Source organism: Adiantum capillus-veneris, chromosome 21, assembly GCF_014529385.1.
Source record: "Adiantum capillus-veneris isolate H3 chromosome 21, ASM1452938v2, whole genome shotgun sequence".
Lineage (NCBI taxonomy): Eukaryota > Viridiplantae > Streptophyta > Polypodiopsida > Polypodiales > Pteridaceae > Adiantum > Adiantum capillus-veneris.
The window spans coordinates 36,474,567-36,485,096 of NC_140951.1; the positions used below are offsets into that span (position 1 = coordinate 36,474,567).

Consider the following 10,530-nt stretch of genomic DNA (forward strand, 5'->3'; position numbering starts at 1 on the left):
GCATATTGAACATTTGGCTTCATAATACATACATATATGAGGAACAACTTGCTCATAGAGTGTGAACTCAACATAATCGCTAGTATCACAAAGACTAAGCTTCTAACTTGTTTTCATAGGAGTATGTTGAATCAACAAACTTGAACATCTGGCCTCGTAATATATACACAAATGAGGCAACCAACAACTTGTCCATAGAGTGTGAACTCAAAGTAATCTCTACCATCACAAAGACTAAGCTTCTAACTTGTTTCCATACAAGTATGTTGAATCTATAGAATAGTTCCTCAATATATTTTGCTTGACACAAAGAAATGCCTCCATCAACCTGCTTAAATTATATGCCCAAATAATGATGCAAAAGCCCTAAATCTAACATTTCAACAATGGAATTCAAATTGGCCTTAAAATCAACCCAATATGTCCCTTTTTTGGTCCAATGAGCAACATGTCATCAACATAGAGCACAATAATCATAAATATATCATGTGCATGCTTGACATACAAAGTGCTCTCAGTTGGGCTATTCTACCTCCAAAAAAGGCAAATTCAAGACAAGCACCGGGGAGAGTCAACGGAGGAGGTTAAAGTAGAGAAGAATGAGAAGGATATGGTGACTCCAAGAAAGAGTCCAAGAAGAACAAAAAATACGTAAGTAGGAAAAGCAAGCTAAGGAGTCAGAGGAGCAAGCAAAGGAGAAGAAGCTAGACACCCCAAGGAAGAGCCCAAGGAGGACACATGCATCACAAGAAACACCAACAAAGATCCCTAAGACTCATGGTAAAGTTCAAGTAGAAACATTGGGGAAGACCCCTGAACATTTCCTAAAGCATGATGCATCCTCTTTTGTAAAACAATTATTGTATACTTATGTAAATTTAAACATTCTGATTACAAATCAAGGAAATATAGTGAGTAGTACAAGTTAATTAAGAGAAGGCCTCCACTACAAAATTAGTACAAATGTTATAATTTCATTTACTCCAGCTCTCATGTGACTCCCAATCAAGTCTTTTAGTTTCATCAACAATTGTAGTAGCACTTGAGTTTAACTTTGCACATTCATTCCAATCCAATCACGTTGAAAGTAACATGTCAAGCCCTAAATCATAATCCATGCCATCGTCTAATCCTATACATGAAGTGCCTAAATAATTTACCAACCATAATGGAAGCTACTTTAGGTGAGATGAAATTATGAAAATAGGCTCTAACTCTGTCTCTTCCTCTTTTTCCTCTCCAACTTCTTCTTCCTCCTTCTTCTCCTCTTCTGTGGTCTTTTGTTCAAGACCTTTACCCTCTTTTTTCTTTTTCCTCTTTCTCATAGGATATGAGGTAGAGGAGTTATCATCCTTTGCCATATGTCTATCCTATTGCTCATTCTCAAGTTTGAGTTGGTGACTTTGGAACATCATGTTGAGCTATTTATAGTTTCATGCAACAACAGAAAGTTTTTTGAGTAGTGACACAAAAATCAAGCACATAGACAGCTATTGTTTTTTGGCATGACAAGACCCAATATATAGCAATGTTTCACAACACCATACTACACAAAAATTTTACAATACTGAAAGCATGACAAAAAAAAGCGGATATTGGTACATCTTTTCACATCGTCCAACTACACAAAAGCCTTACAAAATCGAAACCAACAAGATAAGAACCTTTTGCACCAAACAATTTCTATCCATTTCATCGTATGTACAAAATACCAATTATAGGCAACAATTAATGGGTAAAAGCTGCATCCTTTAGGCAATAGAGTGTGTTCTAACTTCGGAATAGCTATACAATCCCATTTTGAACACCCTTGTAGAAGACATTTTTTTCATTTCTTCTTGGGACCTACAAGTCATTAGAGAAATAACAGATAAAAAGTTGCAAAATTTGGAAGAAGTTTTTTAGATTTTGATACTAGCTATTCTATTACTATGGTAAACCCCTTGAATACAAACTCTAATGCTCACAAGAAAAAATGGAAAACAACAAACAAATCATAACTTACACACCCTTATTGCCATGTATCATAAAGCAAAAGTTGCAGGCAAATCAATCTCTTCATTTTGTAGACCTGGCGTCACTTGCTGCAAAGTGCACATGGATTTTATCCTCATCTTAGCTTCGTGCACATTTTTCATCCACACATCAATGTTTTGAATGGGGTTTTTAGCATAATCATCCAAGTTTTGATCCAAAGGCACCAATTGACCACCCATATGATAGATTGTAAAAAATGACTAGATGAAGTTTTGGGTATGGATCATATATTTAGAGGTAACGGAGCCAATTTGTACTTTACAAATGATTCCATTCACTATTTTTCACCCCAATATTCATCCACAAACTTAAAAACATCTTCTGTATTTAAAGTTAACTCTCATCATGGCTCTAAACACTTTAATATCTCCTTTGGCCAAAAACTCCACAAAGATTATGATTGGCATAAATATTGATACTTTACTCTACATGCTTACAATTTTAGGCTTCAAAAAATTTTGAATGTAAAAAAATTTAAAGTTGTAGCTTTCACTTGTGCTTGAGCTTGGGAGTGGACACTCTTCACTTCTAACATCAAGGAGAGTAAGCTTGAAGACACTTCCCCATTCCCTAAGGAGGTTAGGGAAACATAGAAGTGCTCATAAGTAAATATCCCATTCTTTGAAAGAGAATCCATACATCCTTCCTTTGTAGAGCTCCTCCCTAACAATGGAGCCATGCCAAACATCTAAATGTCAACGACACACTCCATTCATTGCGATTCTTCTATTCTTGAGGGATAAAAATTTGTTAAGAGCATAGTATTTTAGCCAAAATAAAAAAAACCAAAAACAAACAAAAGATAAGCTGAAAGAACAACGAATAGATTAGTGCAAATAAATGAATCACTTACCATTTTCTTTGTGCAAAGGAAGGCTGGAGCTCTTATGATGGAGGAGAAGCTCTTTGTGCATATAAACATGTTGCAGCAAGCCTTCCTTAAATGTCTCTCAAATTCTTTACTCTTCATTTTCATCTTGATAGAAATTTACTTTTTGAAGAATCTCTCTCCTTCTCCTACTATGTTGCATGAGTATCAACTGCCCTTGGTGATTGATATTGGGATCCACCCATTATGTTTGTTTAGTATGCATAGATAGTGATGGATTCAATATATGTGCTAAGTTGTTTTGATTGGGTGAATTGCATGGCTCAAAGAAGATGATACAAAGAAGAAAGAAAAAAGAGATAAGAGGTGGGAAGCAAGAAGAGGAGGAAAAGAGGGAAGTGGAAAGACTCAAAATCCCTTTTTGCTGATGAAAGAGACTTTCTTGAGGTAAAAGCATCATATAATTGAGACTTACCTCATATTTAATTTGAAAAAAAAAGTCATTTTAGAAATTCGAAAGAGATGTCTAAAATGAACATTCTGTAATGGAAGTCCCCTCATTACCGTAGAGCACTCTCTCTAGATGCTAGAAGGAAAAAAATGACGTCAAACTTTCCCTAATGTCTGCATGCCTCACAAACATAGCATCCACAATCCTTATCATAACCTTTTCACTCTTTTTTACTAGCAACAAGTTGCAAATCATGCTTCACCCCCTTTGTAAAGGCACCTATGTCATTGGAATTTTTCTCATTTCTCGAGACATAAGGACTGTAAACATATGGATCACATACAAGGGCATCGTCATCATTATATAACTCTGACGTTTGCATAAAGATGGCATTCTCATTTTGCTTTAATTCAACAATATAGGTATCCTTCCAGTTTTTAAAAGATAAATGCTCATAAATCTACTTGCAACTACCCTCTCAACACACTATCATCATCATCTGTTTATGCTTGCATAAGTTTTTGGAGAAGGAAGATAAGCCTCAAGAAGAAGAGAATTAGGACAACGACAATAAGAAGAAGGACAAGAGACTTTACAAAGGTAACAAAAAGCTCTCTTTCGAGTGGAATTTTGCTTTTTCGAGTTTCTGATTTCATTATTTTGAAATTTTGATAATCTTTTATGATATTTTTGCTTCCAAAACATCAAGTTTACACAAAAATTAGGACAACAACAATAAGAAGAAGAAGGACAAGAGAGTTTACAAAGGTAACAAAAATCTCTCTTTCTAGGGGAATTTTGCTTTTGCGAGCTTCTGATTTCATTCTTTTGCAATGGTGATAATCTTCTACGAGCTCTTTACTTCCAAAACATCAAATTGACACAAGAATTAGGACAACAACAATAAGAAGAAGAAGGATAAGAGAGTTTAGAAAGTAACAAAAAGCTCTCTTTAAAGGGGAATTTTGCTTTTGTGAGATTTTGTTTTCATTCTTTTGCAATGGTGATAATATTTTACTAGCTTTTTACTTCCAAAACTCAAAAGTATCCCTAGAAGAGTTGTCAAGTCTTAGACTAGTGGGGTTTCAAGTGGTCCATATTGCAACACCAAATCTCAAGTAGGCACTATTGTTTCACTACAATCTAGAGAAGGTGGCTCTAGTAGCAAGTAACAAAAATGGAGGAGCAATATTCCAAAAGATGCACAAAAAAGGTTGGAGGCAGGTGTTGAGATGGTTGCAACTTTTTTAGAGGTAACTAAGACTCCTCAACAACCTTTTTTTTTTTTTGTACACTCACTGAAAGCAAGTATGATGTGGACGTAAAAAGGAGAGACAAGCTCCAAATGTCCTTATTCTTTAAAAAGAGAAACATCAAAAAAGACATTTGTTGCTTGTAAACACATGTATTATGTGTTTGTGCACATTTTTGGAACTGTAGCCTATACACAAGAAGATTTAGAAATTTTCTCACATAGGAAAATGGAGTCTTTTCCAGTGTTTTTCATACAATGAATAACATCATGAGCTTCTGCTCAAGAGGCACCGCATACCTAGTTAGGTACGAATGGGGGCAGGGGACCCCCCTGGCCCGAAAAGCTCATGATGTTGAGGTAAGTCATAATGTGGGAATTATTGTGAGAATTTGTCCAAAACTTCTTGTGCTTGTTCTTCTTCTTAGCTTGAATGGTAGATTGGTGGAATTACATTGTGACATGAGTTTGAAACAGGTTGGCCACTTCTACATTTCATCAAGTGGTCTCAATTGTTGCTTCCAAAAGCTGTGGAGCATCAAGATTGATTGTTATGGCATAGTTTCACGTAACTCATACACCTCATGATGAAATATCGTCAAACCGTCCTCATTGTAAGAGCACCCACCCTCCATATTTTGATTCAAGTTCACTTCCATCTTGCACACGTCACACACCTTTTCGAAATTTATGCTGAGCAAGTTGTCTTCAAATGCTTGGTGGAAAACAAAAGTGTGTGGAACTCAATGAAGTCATCCATAGACTGCTTCTTGAACCTTACTCCACCAATCTACCATTCAAGCTAAGAAGAAGAACAAGCACAAGAAGTTCTCGACAAATTCTCACAATAATTCCCACATTGTGACTTACCTCAACATCATGAGCTTCTGTGAGGGAGGCACAACATACCTAGCTAGGTATGCGGTGCCTCTCGAGTAGAAGCTCATGGTGTTATTCATTGTATGAAAAACACTAGAAAAGACTCCGTTTTCCTACATTAGAAAATTTCAAAATCTTCTTGTGAAGATGATGATGATGATAATTTTTTAACAATATAGGGACGATCCCAAGAGCAAGTGTCAAGATTTCATAGAGAATTTCTTGACGTATGTTTTGCCAAACCATGTTTCTTAGTAATCTTGACAAAATATTTAGCAATAAGAGTCGAACAAGTAAGACTACAAGAGTGCGTGCAGGAATCAGGACTTTAACTTCAACTTGCTTGTAGATCAAATTCTGCATATCTAACCACTTCACTTTGGCAATCTTTTTGCCCATGTAAGCATCTTGTATATTGAATGCCACGATGCCATCAACATTTAGAGAGAAATAGTATCCACTTTTCATTAACTACAAACGCTTTAGAGCTCCCTTCCCTTATCCAAAATAGCCCATGCATACCTTGCTCTTCTTTTGAAATGTTCGTTTATTGTAAAGATCCCTCCCTCCCTCCCTCCCTCCCTCCCTCCCTCTCTCTCTCTTTTAGCCCACACATTCAATCTCCTAAAATTGTTGTAGAGCACAGATTCTACAAGTCCCTCTATTATTATGGCCAACGTATTTAAAAAAATGTACGAGCAGTAGCCATTAAAACAATTGGCCTCCTCGAACTAAGACTACAGGACGATGTCATCTGCTTGCACATCGGCTGCCATTTGCTTGATTGAGAGAGAGGGGGGAAGGAGGGGTTTTGTTTGGGGGGGGGGGGGGGGGGGGGGGGGAGCCTTGTAGCGATTGAAATCGTAGACGTGAGAGAGAGAGAGAGAGAGAGAGAGAGAGAGAGAGAGAGAGAGAGAGAGAATGCTTGCCTACAAAGTTAAACAAAGTATTGCAAGCATAGGTCAAGATCTTGCTCAAAAATAGCCAAGATATTCCTTGCATGGGTGAGTTTCTTACAAAGAGAAAGAGAGGATAGAGGTGTGTGAGTTACTCGTTGTGTCAAGCTTTCTGCTTGCTCTCAAATGAGATACGCCTTTCATCAAGAAGAACTCAACTTTCACTACAAGAGATGGCTTCTTTACCGACACCGAATTATCGATGTTGTTGGCGAGCGTCGGTATATGCATTGATAAATCTGGAGGGAGATCGAATTACCAATGTGCATAACGATGCATATACCGACGAGCGTACCGGCACCTACATTGAAGCCACCTGCAAAAACAGAATTGTGGGTTCTCTTCTCCTATTTCCCCTCATTTTTAAAAAAGTATCTTGCTCTCCTATTCTCCCTTGCTTCAGATCTGTTGTTGTGGCACTTATCGGGCTTCATAACTGCACTCATACACTCACTAGCAACAAGAAGGTGAGGTTATTTATGGTTTTCTTGGCTTCTGTGTGATATAGCATGTGTGTGTGTGAGTGTGTATGTGTGTGTTTTTTTTTGTGCAGATATGGCACGCGTGGTATCCTCTTTAGTGTTTTGTGCTCACTTAGGCTGCTTATGAGTGCCCTATCTCTTTCTTTTCTTGGATATACACACACATGCACACATGTATATAAACACGTAAAAAAATAAAGATGCATATAAATTTACATAATTTAACGCACTACGCACGCGCACAAACATAAATTACTAAATAAAAATTAAAAATATATATTAAATTTGTTACTTTCAAATTTTGATTAAATATTATCATTCAAAATCAAAATAATAAAATTTGGTAATAAGAATAAGTTGAAAAAGAATCATTCATGAGTTATTTCGATTCGGTTTAAATCAATTTATACTTAAACAAAAAGTTTATTACTTGATCATGTTTAAATTAAAACTTACTTCGTTTGATATGTTTGACCATGTTAATCCATTTAGACTTAAACGCTTAGGTTAAAGTGTTAGGATTTGGCCATTTTAATTAGTTTAGACCTTGATGATTAGGATTGACTAGCTGCATGTTTTATTCGGCTTAAACTTAGTGTTTGGCCATTTCAATCCGTTTAGGGTCGTTTCACTTTGCTTAGAGCTGTCGCTTAGGGTTAGTGGCTTTTGGTTATATGGTAGTGTTTGGACGGTTAGGGTAGGTCACATAAAGTTGTTTAGGGTTAGTGGCTTAGGCTTTGATCGCTAATCGATGGCCGTGTTTAGACGGTTAGGATAGGCTGTGTAAAGCCTCTTAGGTTAGGCCGCTCTGAATTGGATTAGGATAGCGTTTGACCATTTCAATCTGCTTAGCGTTAGTGGCTTGTGGTTTGGCCAATAATAGATGACCATGTTTGGACGGTTAGGGTAGGCCATGTAAAGCCGCGTAGGTTTCATCGCTTCAAATTGGGTTAGGGTAGTTTTGGCCATTTCAGTTTGCTTACGGCTAGGCTAGCTTTTTATGGTTAGCAGCTTAGAGTTTGTGGCCGCTAATAGATGGCAGCATTTAGACATTTCAGGTAGGATGTGTAAGGCCGCTTAGGTTAGGCCACTCCAAATCAATCAAGATAGCGTTTAGCCATTTCAATTTGCTTGGGGCTAGCCGCTTAGGGATAGCAGATTTTGGTTTGGTCGCTAATAGATGGGCGCCGTGTTTGGATGGTTAAGGTACGTTGTGTAAATCCAATTAGGCTAAGCCACTCTAAATCAGATTAGGGGAGAGTTTAGCCATTTCAATCTGTTTAAGGCTAGCCGCTAAGGGTTAGCAGCTTAGAGTGAGCGGCTTAGGATTAACGACTTTTGGTTTGGCTGCTAATAGATCATTGTATTTGGAGCGTTAGGATAGACTGTGTAGAGACGCTTAGGTTAAGCTGCTCAAAATTGGATTAGTGTAGCGTTTGGCCATTTTAGTCCACTTAGGGCTAGTCGCTTAGCGATAGCCACTTAGAGTTAGCGGCTTTTGGTTTGGCCGCTAATAGATAATAAGCGACGTGTTCGGACGGTTAGGATACGCTGTGTAAAGCCGCTTAGGTTAAGCGGATCTAGATCGAATTAGGGCAGTGTTTGGCCATTCTAGTCTGCTTAGGATTGTGAAGAAATGGATCGTAGGCGTGCATTGTGCAGCAGAGAGAGAGAGAGAGAGAGAGAGAGAGAGAGAGAGAGAGAGAGAGAGAGAGAGAGAGAGAGAGAGAGAGAGAGAGAGAGAGAGAGAGAGAGAGAGAGAGAGAGAGAGAGAGAGAGATGTGGGGGGGAGCTCGCAAATCTCACTGTATGAGAACAATGTGAGAGTTAGTGAGACCTCCTTATTCTTTGTATGTATAAAGAATAAGGAGATAAATGTGGACGTCTAGACACTAACCGGCGGACACGAGCAAAGCACGATGAGGTACACCGCCTTTACCTAGCATTCTCCCACTAAAGGCTGTGTGAGTGGCAAGAAGAATAGCCTACAACTAGTATATACAAGAGGTGAGAGAAGACGGATCTAAACTTATGCCCACTGGCTCACTCCAAACACGTGAATGCATGTGTAACCGCTCTAGTGGAAATGCAATGTGCATACCACTAGGGCTAGAGCCACAATGACACTCCTTATTCAGGTACCGAGTGACGATCTGCATGGCTCCACAATGCACAATGCCAGTGTCAATCATCGCACAACTGACAACTTCCACTGCAAATGCACCAACCACATAAGCAAGATTAGGTCTCGAGACTGAAAGGTCAGACATGAGAGACCCGAAAGCCAGCACTATGTGTGCCAACCTGTCCCTATCAGCAACTTCACTACCATATGCATCCTCATTAGGAACCACCTGATTATGCATCACCATGTCAGCATTGTCTGTCAGAGATATATCTGCTGAGAATGACTGCAAAACCAAAAATCAACACCACTGCAATCACACACAGCTGTCTGAAGGACACTGTCGTCCTCAAACGTATCAGATGCGTCATAGAACAAGGCATTGGTCTCTGGCTCAACTGATGTCACCTCAAGTGATGACTGACCAAGTTGTGCATCCCCAGAGATACCACTGTCTGCGTGAAAGTCACCACAAGACCAATGCATAACCTGCTCTCCATGCAGCATATCCGCAAAGGAGACACGCCTCGTCTCTCACTCCAAACATGGTTGCAAATACACATAGAGTACACCACCTCGTGTGTCAAAAATATGCAAAGGGTATACCAGACCACTCCTAACACCTCTCGCTATTTGAAATAACCATCTATGTCTCTGAAATGACCGCTCTCCAAGCAGTACACAATGTACACTACTCTGCAATTGACGCACTGAAATGAGACTTTGGTTGAGTCCTGGCACATAACGTACATCTCGTAGCGTAAGCAATGTACTGCTAGGTAAAGACATGCATACATCTCTAGCACCCTCTATGTCATATGCTGAATCATCAGAAAATTGCACACAACCAAGTCTCCCACTAGAGAAAGAGAAAAAAAAATCACGACGTGGAGTCACGTCAAAAACTACATGCTCGTCTAGTAGGAAACGCATAGACAATGTGCTATTCCAAGACACAAAGTAGTTTGAAGGCAAGCTAGACTCAAAAGTGACATGCCTGTCTCATGCATACTCTCTAACATCTGTCCTCATAGTAGCACCATGCATTTGCCTCTTTTGCTACCTCATATGCCTGAAGCAACGACGTCTAATATGTCCATTGTGGTCGTAGTGCCAACATGTCAGTCGTGATCGTGAGCGAGAACCGCCTCTAACCTGAAGCGTCTTCATATCCATGCCAAAACTATGGCAAACAATGCTCGAGACCACAAGACTCTCCCATTGGAGAGCAAACCACTGTCTCAAACAAAGAAGGTGAGAAAATGGTCAAGCTCACTAGCCTCTGTAATAGGCATACATATGGCAAAATTTTGGCATAGTCTCCTCTGTAACTGGAGCAAAAAACTCAACATATTGAATCACAATCGAGACAACAACAAATGCCCAAATGGCCAATCCGGGAATGTACTCGTCCGAAATCACCTCACAAAGTCATACACTGAGCTAAATCGCTCAAGCCGAAGTATCACTCATCGTTGCCACAAATGATATACATATATGAGTGAAAAGCTGCTGCCAA

At 39.0% G+C, this 10,530-nt stretch overlaps 1 long non-coding RNA gene across 1 annotated transcript; it reads right to left on the reverse strand.

The window, feature by feature from the left end:
• Positions 1 to 2,421: 2,421 nt before the first annotated feature.
• Positions 2,422 to 3,234, reverse strand: LOC147430783 (uncharacterized). The gene is made up of 2 exons (XR_015185738.1): positions 2,891 to 3,234; positions 2,422 to 2,700 (listed from the first exon to the last, which is right to left on the reverse strand). It is a non-coding gene; the product is annotated as an uncharacterized LOC147430783 (long non-coding RNA).
• Positions 3,235 to 10,530: the final 7,296 nt, after the last annotated feature.